This window comes from Anopheles gambiae, chromosome 2 (genome assembly GCF_943734735.2).
Source record: "Anopheles gambiae chromosome 2, idAnoGambNW_F1_1, whole genome shotgun sequence".
Lineage (NCBI taxonomy): Eukaryota > Metazoa > Arthropoda > Insecta > Diptera > Culicidae > Anopheles > Anopheles gambiae.
The window spans coordinates 73,395,976-73,408,071 of NC_064601.1; the positions used below are offsets into that span (position 1 = coordinate 73,395,976).

Consider the following 12,096-nt stretch of genomic DNA (forward strand, 5'->3'; position numbering starts at 1 on the left):
TTTTTGCTCAGAAAGTTAGAAGGCTATATAAGTCATGATAAATTGAAACTTGTCGAAACACATTGCAAGAAAAGGATAGCAATATAATGATGAGTTGTAATACGCCATCTATTGTTCAAACCAATGAAGCTGTGGAGCTTTCATTTTTGTTCTATGGATATTCAATTTTCCAGTCGTTTAAGCTTAATCTGTGGCGCTTGGGCAGTGTCTAGTGGTATTCTCGAAATTCATTTTTGTTCATGAACAGTTGTTAAACCTATAGTTTTTGAATAAAATAATATAATACTAATGATTAATCGATTAATTTCATGTGAATTAATCATAAAACTAGTGAATTGCATATTTTTTATATGCGTTTGACATTTCTTGAACCATTATCCGTGCAAATCGATTAACCGGCAACCGTCCGGTCCCGAGCTGCCCGGATAATCGACGCTCTACTGTATAACGATTGTGAAAAATTAATTTGAGATTGTTCCTACAAAACACCACACATTTAGTTTGACAGATAAAATCGGATGCGGCGTCCGACGAAATCAAAACAATTTGATTACGTCAGATCGTCGCATCCGATTTTATCTGTCAATTTAATCATGCAGTTTATGTAGGAACAATATGAAATTATTTTTTTATAATGATAAAACCATTCAAATCATTAACATTTTCGCAATATGAGCCGAAATAGCGTTTGACAGAAGCGTCCGATAAAATCGCATCGGATGAGCGTTGCCACGGGCCTAACCGTTCACCGCCCAAAAAGACATACAGCGACAACGTCGCGCGCGACAAAAAGTAGCTCAATTTTGCAAACAGAGCTACTCGTCTCGCGCGACATTTTTGCTTCATTCGAAATAATCGAATTATCTAGTTTGTTTACAAGCCAGATTAATGCCAAACGCAAAAATAAAAAATAGATTAGAAAAAATAGAATAGAACATTTTTTAGTAGGGTCGAACATGCTTGTGAGAAAACCTCACGAATGTTCATCTACGTGGTACAACTCGTTTTCTTTCCCGAAAATTACAAAAACTTGTGCCGGTTATGAAAATAAATGCGACTCGTTCAAATGTCCGTTTGCTACTGTATATTCAATTGTCAAGAGTTCATTACATAATTCATTTTGAGTTCATTCTGTTATCCTTATCTATGCCTACGAGTTCATTTCCTATCCTATTTCTAAATTGAGTTCGAATTTCGAATTCGAACTAATAAATTCAAATGATCAATCTCCAACAAACACATTGTAACCTATTTTTGTGTGTTTTCAAATAAAAAAGTTGGTTGATTGTGTCAAATGAACTACTTTGATCTCCACAAAGTGAAATTTTGAGCTATTCCTCGCCACGCGGGACGTTGTCGCTCTATGTCAATTTGAACGGTGACATGTTCGACTCTGTAAAAATGCGGAATTTTCGGAACGGAAAAGACGAAGAATCGGAAGGTGTGCGCTGTTCTGATTCTCGATCACGAATAGGCGAAAGGCCATGAGAGTGACAAAATGCTAACAAATTTTTCAAAACGTGAGCTTTTGTAAAAAATTTGTAACCTGGAGCAGCGCGATAAGTAAAATATAAGGAAATAAAGTTGACACAAGTTGACAAAAAATGACAAAATTTTACGTTCGCGAAAAAAGCGTAAACAAACAGCTATTTGGCGCAGTTGTGACCCATTGCTATGATTATAATGCTAAAATGCATGATTCTAATTGATTTACGTATCTATTTCGCGCTTCTTAAAAGAAATATCGATGATATTCAGATGTTGGATCTTTTTTTCGTTCTTGTGCATGTTTTTGGTGCGGCAACAAGAAAAGCTCTTTTTTGCACTTGACAAGCAATTTTGACAAACTTGAAATTTTTTTCAACATTTTGTCACCTCCATGGCAACTTGCTAAATGCCGTTTTATTTTGGCGTTTATGCGTTCGATACTTAAATATTAACGTATGACCGCAAACAAGGTGTTCATGTTTTCGAGATGTATTCACATACAATTTTCGCTTGCTATAACTCGATGTTTGTTTTGATTGCTTGTGTCTGACAGTGCACCTCCATATGATTACAGCAATTTTCCGCAGTAGCATACATCGGGTTACGAGCGGCGACGAGCTGACAGATCGAGAACAATGGAAATTTGTAGCTGTCATTTGTAGCCGCATACATGAATGCAGCGTGTAGGGCCAGCTTCAGATTGCGCATATATTCGTTTTATCAAAACATATGTCATTTCGCGTAGCCAACCCTGAGCTATAAACGTCATTTCCATACAATTTCAGATTGCGCATAAATTTTCAAGATTATATGTCCGAGATATAAATTTTTTTTTGACAGATAAATACTGGCGTCCCCCGAGTTAGGCCCGTGTCTGTGCTCCATCGCATGCGATTTTATCGCACGTGCTGTCAAACGCTTTTTCGTATCATATTGCGATTATTTGGATGATTTTCATAAAATAACGATTATGAAAAATTAACTTGAGATTGTTCCTACAAAACACCATACATTTAGATTGACAGATAAAATCGGATGCAGCGTCCGACGAAATCAAAATTTTTTGATTCCGTCGTACGACGAAATCGCACGTCCGACGTTATCTGTCAAATCTCATATAAAATTTTGACAGGCCTTCCGATAAAATCGCATCCGATGGAGCACAGACACGGGCCTTACGACCCCCTTGAGTTACGACGATTCGCAGATACGACGATTTTGATTTTGACAGTTAAAAGTTGTCATTGACAAGAAATTGATGTATTTTTTTGAATATCTGGGCTGATAACCGTTATACATACATTTCCAAAGATTCCACAACTACCCTATCTTGAATATCTATATTGTATACGGTTTTGAAAATATAACTATTAAATTATCGAACATTATTTTAAATAAAATACACGATATTATAAATTCCAATACTTCAACTTGGATATAATCTTTAAATTCATATATATTCGACATACGACTTTTTCGACTTACGCCTTGCTTGGGACATTTTTTCGGTCCCAAATACAGTCGTATCTCGGGGGACACCTGTATATCAAACCGATCCGTTTGACAGATAAATATATGCGCAATCTGAGATTGCGCATCGTCTATTGCTACGGTTATGACCAAAGTGGGTATAGGGACTAGATGCAAGGTGGAATGTATAATGAGGTGTAGTTATAGCGGTTTCGGCGATCCCCCCCCCCTGGGCTCCGATTTTGACAGATGGTTTTCCGCTTGTATATGTATTGATGGATTGTTTACGTTTTGCATGGTCAATATTTGGTGGGGATCAATTTGGGTGAATATTTTAGTTTATTAGAACACTGCCCGTGATTTAACCGTAGAGTTGGCAACCAGATTTACACACGTAAGTTGGCAACCGGCATACTCGGGTATTCCACACGTTTTGATGCAAAAAATTAACGATTTTCATAGGTAAACAATGCTTTCTATATTTTAATGCTGTAAGCAAGTAATGCCGACCATATATTCTCTTCTATTTCATTTATTCATTAAGTTTTTTTCATTTTAATATAAAAATAACGGTCATATTGAAATTAGGAATCGCTTGAATTTGACTAGAAAATAAGCACAATACGAAAAGAGGAAGAAGAGAAACGTCATTCTCCATACAAAATGTATGGAATACCCGGGTATGCTGGTTGCCAACTTACGTGGTAAAGTTAAACAAAAATTCAAAATAAAATACTTACAGTATGTTTAAAATTACAACTTATGCACCAAAAAATCATAAATTAAAAGTTGGGAGGCTACGGCAAATTTCAGGTCAATAAAAGCAATGAATCAAAAGTTATGGCAGTTTAAAGTTGAAAAAAATACAGGCGGTCCCCGAGATACACGGTTAATGGGGACCGATAACGGCCGCAAAATACCGCGTATCTCGAATTTCCGCGTAAGTCGAATCTCGTGATTTCCAGCTAAAATATCACAAATTTTCGTGTAATTTTGCAAGTAGGGGGCGGTTTTAGTCACTTTATGAATTATTTGATATGATTCTGACTGTATATAACTGTTTTAAACCTTTTGAAATAGTTTTTAACATTCGATCAAAACGGAAATTATTTGGCAATTTGCAATTGATGTGTCAAATCAGTACAATTTGCTCAAAGAATTGTCAAATTTAGAAAACCGCGTATCTCCGAATCCGCGTATAAGAGGTACCGTGTATCTCGGGGACCGCCTGTACCCGGGTATCCGGTTGCCAACTTAAAGGTTAAAATGGAAATTTTCCTTCGAGAACTTGAAGCGTTCGCCAAACGCGGAAAACTAACTGTCAGTTTTCTTCGTCGATTCTTTTTCAACCTAGCTGTCAAAACGGGCAAGTTATAATAATTGATGGATTGTTTACGTTTTGCATGGTCAATATTTGATGGAGATCAATTTGGGTGAATATTTTAGTTTATTAGAACACAGTCCGTGATTTAAAATGCTACGATGAAACTATTGAAGCTTTTTCATCCAGCTGTCAAAACTTTCCCACGCTTTTTGATCAAATGTTCTGGATGGCTCGACCTCTGTATTATATGGACTTTGGTAGCATACATTGAGGTTTTAGTTGTTGTGCATGCAGTGGTCTGAAAGCATTTTCGGCCATTTTTACATCGTTTGTTTATAATATTGTACTTTAAAAAGTTGACGAATATCAAGAAAAGATAGAATTATTGTGAAATTATCAATTACAACAAGATCAGTGCCCGAAATTACGACGAAATCTTGTGCAGTTCAAGAGGGTCAAAGCTAAGAGGCCAGATTTCTGATTGTGGTCATTTTTAAGTGATGAATTACTGAAAAAACTACTCCATGCCACGTTCATGAGAAAGAAATGTATAGTTAAACTAAGTTTTGAGCACAAAATGCACAATTAGCCCTAAAACGTGTACCCAAGCGCCACAGATTAAGCTTAAACGACTGGAAAATTGAATATCCATAGAAAAAAATGAAAGCTCCACAGCTTCATTGGTTTGATCAATAGATGGCGTATTACAACTCATCATTATATTGCTATCCTTTTCTTGCAATGTGTTTCGACAAGTTTCATCTTATCATGACCTATATAGCCTTCTAACTTTCTGAGCAAAAATCTATACGAATGGTCGTGTGGTCAGATACGTGGGTATCAACACCAACGACCATTACTCAAATCTCACTTGCTTCTGTGCTGGTGGTTTCCGTTGGAGTTTAGTATTAAAACAATCGTATCGCCGTTCTAGTTCTAGCGATGCATAACTTCAATGCGAAACCATACAACAGTACAGAGGAAATGAGAAAGCTCTCCTCCAAGCGATGAAGTTCCACTGGTTGGGGTATCCCACCAACAGAGAGCGCCACCAGCTTTTTTGCTATTTTTAGAATGCATGAGTCGTTTGCCGTCTGCTAAACGAAGTCTTTCTATATTCCGTTTAGGTAGAGAACTTGAGCCGTTTAGAAGCCGTTTAGTGGTCGTTTAGTGGATTTGTGGCACTTGGGTATGGTTGTTTGGAATCGTTTGCAAACGCTTTTTCATCTAACTGTCAAAAATAAGCTTTCAAAATGGTGGAATAAAATGGAGCTATGCATCGACCTCTGTATTATATGGACTTTGGCTCTAATGTGTAAATTAACATACAGGTTGACAGGGCCAAATGAGCTACTTTGATCTACGCGGAATTAAATTTTGAGCTACTTTTTGTCGCGCACGACGTTGTCACTTTATGTCTATTTGAACGGTTATCTGTCAAATTCCATTAAAATTCATCCGATAGAATCGCACCGGATCAGCTACCACCCCTGTTGTCTATGAAAAGTTAGCCATATTAACATAACGAGTATTGTTTTATCTATTTATTTATTTATTTATTTACCAACACATTAATGTTAGGAGATTCGGGATTCGGAAAATGCGATGATTCAATCCCTAGAAAGATTGAATCGGATCGATTCCCGTTTGTAGGATTTGAATCCCTGAAAGATTCCACTGCGATTCGATTGGGATTCTGATTGGTATAAGGATTGGGATTGCGATTCGTTTGGGATTGGTATTCCATTGGGATTCGGATTGGGATAAGGATTGCGATTCGACTGGGATTGGGATTTGTTTGGGATTCTCATTGGGCTAAGGATTGCGATTCGATTGAGTTTGGGATTTGTTTGCGATTCGATTGGGATTCGATTGGGGTTAGGATTGGGATTCATAAGGGATTGTGATTGGGATTCGATTGGGATTTTGATTGGGATAAGGATTACGATTCTATTGTGATTCAATTGAGATTGGGGTCCTGATTTCGATTGTAATTCTGATTGAGATTGAGATTCTGAATCGAATGGGATTGGCATTCACTTGGGATTCCAATTGGGAATCTACTTGGTATTGGGATTGCGATTCGGTTGTGATTAGAATTGCGATTGAGATTGGAACTCTGATTAGGATGAAAATTTGGCCCAAACAGCAATATTTCTAACACTCGCAGTGTTTTCATGCTGCACCCTTGAAATGCTTACTGTAGAGTTGCGTGCAAGTTCAGCAAGAGAGAGAGGATCGCATGAGTGGATGAGCGCTGAGCGCACTGGCTCAAAGAGAGAATTCCCTCCCGACAATGGCACTCAAATTCTCTCATTTTCTCATGCCCTCTCTGTCACATTCGTAGCTCGATCTCCCTCTTCTGGGACTTAGCGTTCTGAGCATGCGGTTTTTGCAACGGTCATTTCGTGCCGCTTCGATCTCATCACCTTCTTTCCCCTCCCACCCCTCTTTTTGATCCCCGCTTTGGGGCTTGCAAATTTTTGACATGTCAAATGAGAGTGAAGCTAAAATGTAAACAACAAGTATTCGCGTGTGCCGTGATTTTGTAAGTATTTTATGCAAATTATATGATGTTTATCATTAAAAACGTTTTGTTTTGTAGAATAAACATAAAATCAACCACGGAAGTATGATTTAGTTGTGGTGGAAGCGAAAAAAAAATGCTTGGAGCATGGAATAAAACCGGATGAAATTTCTAGCCTTCACGCACGATGCCGACGCTGAGGTAAGGTGTGCTTGTGTTTAATTTCGATTATTGTTTCATTTTAGGGTGTGCTCCACAGCTAGTAGCTCCCACATTCGAACCGCTCATGGTAACCTGCAATTATGTTATTTTTAGTTTTTCATTTAGTTTCAATGTAAAGTAATAGTTGAAAAACATACAATTTGATTTCATCCAACTTACAGGTTTTACAGGTGAACAACAATTAGCAACTCCCGATCGAATTGCACACAACAACCACCCACAATCACAGCTGTAAAAGTAAGTATATGAGTTTTGCATGACTTTAAAATGTCTTATTTTTAATATTTATCTCCATACTTACAGGTAACACGGATAGGTAGCAAGGAAATCAAGCTTGTACACAGAAATCTACACAAAAACTGGGTTTTATAAGCGCACGAAAAGCGACGCGGCTATCTTTGAATAAAAAGTAAACAAAAGAGTTTCGTTTTAATTTAATTTTGACAGCGGGTGTGGTGATGGCTTGAGCGATTTGGAACAATCATTCTCCGGACAGGATTCGATCCGATCCGTGACGTCACTGAGCGCCGGTTCATTTAAAGCTTCTTCTCTGAGTTCTGCTTATACCAACAAGCAAAGTTGAAGCAGAGAAGAAGCTGTGGCGGTTTCCATACAAACTCTCTCTGAGATTGTTGAAAGGGTTGTGAGGGAGAGGAATTAATGAGAGCGTATATAATGTCCCTCGAGTTCAATGAAGTGTTAGATTTGTTCGATTTTAGTATGTCTACATCTACGTTCAAGGGGAAATTGCGTCTACGTCACATTTAATGTTAGCTTATAACTAGAGGTCTATTTATATGTTATAAATGATCATTGTTATACATATCTTAATTTAATTATAAGGTTGCCGATTAGACACAATGGTCCGTAGGTTGTGTATGAAATAAATAAATAAATAAATATAAGCAGGTGCTCAAAGCAAAGAAGGGGCTTTTTAGGAATAAACAGTTGGACAGACAACTATTGAACGCACCGAACTAACGGACAGGATTCTACACTTACAAACGGTGCAAGAATGCGATTACGATGCTCTGTACGTCCTGGTTGGTAATGTCATAACCAACAGTGTTATTAAGAACATAATTGTGAATAAGAGGGGAATGACGACGACAAAAAGAGATGACGCTACATTTACTAGGACAGAGCTCTAAGAAGTTTGACGCACACCAGGAAGAGAGGGAGTTAAGAAGGGATTGGAGTGCGCTGCAATCATCCTCTTGCATCACTGGAACAAATACACTACTCCGTGCCACTGAAGCGTTTGGGCGTGTTTCTTCGTTGCTCCTGTGTGCTGTCTGTTTTTGGTGTGATTTTTGTTTGAAATTGTTCGCTTTTGAATTTGTGAAGCTGTTCCTGTCGCAAGTTTTGCTGTGTTGCTGTGTTGAAGCATTTTGTTCCTGCATCGTACGAGAATTTCTACGAGAACGCGTACCTGAATTGTATTTTCTACGTGATTTGTGTTTCATCGGCGACTGCGATTCAGTGTTATTGTCCCTGCTTCATACACTCAAAGAGTAATTTGCACCAGCTCATCAATCAGTGTCCTCTCCGTTCACTCTCATTGCTCACCTAAGTGATCGATACTCTCTCCCATAATGTACTGTGCAATCTGCTCTACTACTATCAACAAAGATCCAGCAGAGAGGTGGCACGTAATCGTGGTCTCTGCTGAATGTGCGAGAAATGCCGTGACTCGAGATCAGATTTTTTCTCATCAATTTCGTGCTTGATGAATACACTGAAAGATGGGTTGAGAAATGCAATACGAAGTGAGCTTGATCAAAGGATATCTCAGCTGGATCCAAATAGAGTGATGCCGCAAGAGCGTGAGAAAATCGCTCCGACTGTGAGTACCATCTCTCTCACCGATAAAACATTCCACACATCCACCGATACTCCTATGTCACCAACACCAACTCCCGTCAAACAGAACTCATTACCACACTCACAATCGCGTATGCTCTCTGATAATGAACACATTAATCCAACACAAGCAATTCTTCACACCGGTACTGCCAATGATCACATCAACACAGACACCATACAATTCATTCCTGCACCTGAGCCAAAAGTTTGGATGTTTGTAACTAGGATTGCACCCACTGTAACTGAGGAGAACATGAAAATGTTCATACTAGTGTAGCGCCTGCAAGATAGGCAAAACGCGCACAGAATAATTATAGCTAGCTAGGTTTAAATTATACACATATACACTTACACACATACACATAGTTAGATTTTAATTATGCATATATATATTTACACACATACATCTACAATTAAGGTTACACGTAGGATAGAATAGAATAGCATAAGATAGGAAATAGAAAATAGTAAAATAGGCGATAATTAGGATTAGCCAATGAGGAATAGGATTAAGGAATTTTGGCGCGAACGAGTGAGTATAAATTAAGGATAAGTTGAGGTTTAGGATTATTAACAAAAGTCCGATCTAAGAGGAAACGCTGCCCGAGTTAACATAGAAGAAATAAACTCCAAGTAACTACACAAATTCAAGCCACATTATTCTTTTGGGTAGTTAGAAGATTTCATATCACTACATGGCGACCGTGACAAGTGTGAAACTGTGATGCGAGACAAAAAAAAAAACTCGCGTAAATACGAAGTTAATTCGCGAGTGCGTAATATTCCTTCCGGTCAGAAGAGTATTCTAGTATCTGCGTTGATGTTTAGCGTGATAGAGTGAGAGAGTAAAGACGAGAGTGAAGCGCAACGCTACAATTGTACGATAATTCGAACTATCGTTATTCAAACGCAGTGATAAAATATAAGGGTTTCCTGAAAAATCACGCAAATTGCACAAAAACTCCTGTCGGGTATCGTCAACGAACCAAGGTGCAATGAAAGAGAGAGTGTATCCCGGTTATAAAAAAAAAGTGGCCAGGAAAAGTTAAATGAATGCTAACAAACATTCGGTGTTAAAAAACAAAAAAAAAAGCAGCGATAGTTAACGGGACCGTGCGTAAAGTGATCTAAGTGCAGTGACCTCGATCGGACAAGATTATCGCACGTACGAGTAAGCCACATTTCGTACCATCGGCGATAAGCATCACAGTTTGAACCGGCATGACCTTTTGCGACAAGTGACCAAGTGTCGTTTGCACGAGAGGGACATAACGTTGTTGCGAGAAGAAGGAAGAACGGAGCAGCCGATATCAAACGGCAATACAGCGTGCGGTGAAGAAGCGACGGCGAAGCAGTGAACTGTGAGAGAGCGAGCAGCGATTTGCAGTGGATAGGAGCGACGGTGCAGCAGTGTGCTGTGAGAGAACGAGCAGCGATTTGCAGTGGATAAAGCGAGATAACGCTATACTTATCGATCGGGCAGCGGTACACGGAGTAAGGATCAAGCGAAAAAAAAAAAGGGAGAAAGTAAGGTAGGCTACACACTCAATATAGTTGCAATTTACTCATTTAAATATTTTTTGTAATTGCTCAATTAAATTCTTTTTTATGAAACGTACAATATTACCATTTTCCATTACAATATGCACATACTATTGGGGGAGTTACCATTGGTTTAAAAAAAAAAATAAAAAAAAAAGAAATAAATAAAAAAGTAATATTACCATTATCTGGGTATCAAAAAAAAAAAAAATTAAATTAAAAAATATATATATATAATATAATACATAATATATATATATATATATATATATATATATATATATATATATATATATATATATATATATATATATATATATATATATATATATATATATATATATATATATATATATATATATATATATATATATATATATATATATATATATATATATATATATATATATAATTACTATATATATAGCAAAACATCTCGATCACATCTCATTCAATGCTCTTAAAAATTAATCAAAATACTATAAGGCTTAAAAATATTGAAAAAAAAATTATCGTGTGATAGAAAGTTTCGCAGATGTTTGCTTGATCATTACAGCGGTTCCGCTAAATTTTGTTTTGATAAGATCAAGTATTACCTAGATTCAATTCAGGAAACTGAACCCGTTTCAGAGCTAAAACGAATTTTGAAGGAAGCGAGTGACACATACGCCAATATCCAATCGCGCATACAATTTCATCAAACAAACAAAATTCAAGTTAAGTTTAAAACTTTGGCAAAACTAGCTATCGTGTTCAACCGTTGGAATCAAAACAAAATGGAAACTTTCGATATCAAAACAGCCACCGCTTTGGTGCAAATATACGATGGCAATACAGATGGTTTGGAAAATTTTGTGGACTCTTCAAATTTATTAAAGGAATTATGTCCAAAAAATCCACAAATGTTGGTAAAATTTTTAAAAACAAGATTGATAGGAAAGGCGCGTTTAGGACTGCCGCCTAATATTGACGATTTTGACTCGTTAATAAATGATATACGGTCCAGATGTCAAGAAAAACTTAATCCAGATAAAATAATAAGTCAATTGAAATCTATTCGCCAGACGGATACTAAAGCTCTTTGTGATGAGGTTGAATTACTCAGCACAAAATTAAAAAACGTTTATTTGCAGTTGCACATTCCCGAAAAAGTTGCAAATGACATGTCATTAAAGCATGGGATTAATGCTCTGATTGAAAAAGTTCATAATCAGGAAACAAAAATTGTTTTAAAAGCAGGTCAATTCGCATCTGTTTCAGATGCTTCAGAGAAAGTATTAGACTACGAAAGGAATAGCAACGGTTCACAAATATTAGCCTTCAACAGAAACTACTATGACAATAGAAAATTCGTTCGTAATAAATACCCGCCGAACACATACAATAGATTCCAGCCAAACTCAAATAATAGATGGTTTTCCAATAGATCTCCTCTTGGTAACAATCAGGCAACTAGCAACAGATTCCAAAACCAAAGATATTCTAATAACTCTTTCAGAAAACAATTTCCAAATACAAATACTCGTAGAGTCTACAATACACAAGCTGCAGAAGAGGAACATTTTTTAGGGGTACCACAGGCGTTAGAAGAAATCATTCAACCTACAAACGATGGTCAACATTAGCGATAAACTTAAATGCTAATAACTTTATCAAA

The 12,096-nt window shown here is 37.1% G+C and overlaps 2 long non-coding RNA genes across 3 annotated transcripts; one reads left to right on the top strand and one right to left on the bottom strand.

Moving 5' to 3' along the window:
• The first annotated feature begins 6,567 nt into the window (after positions 1-6,567).
• On the top strand, positions 6,568-7,465 carry LOC133395075 (uncharacterized). Its single transcript, XR_009767184.1, has 4 exons — positions 6,568-6,830; positions 6,888-7,010; positions 7,193-7,268; positions 7,335-7,465. It is a non-coding gene; the product is annotated as an uncharacterized LOC133395075 (long non-coding RNA).
• Positions 6,888-7,453, bottom strand: LOC133395077 (uncharacterized). 2 transcript variants are annotated; one of them, XR_009767188.1, is made up of 3 exons: positions 7,333-7,453; positions 7,191-7,260; positions 6,888-7,103 (listed from the first exon to the last, which is right to left on the bottom strand). It is a non-coding gene; the product is annotated as an uncharacterized LOC133395077 (long non-coding RNA). The 2 variants fall into 2 exon arrangements; XR_009767189.1 differs by having other exon boundaries at positions 7,169-7,260.
• Positions 7,466-12,096: the final 4,631 nt, after the last annotated feature.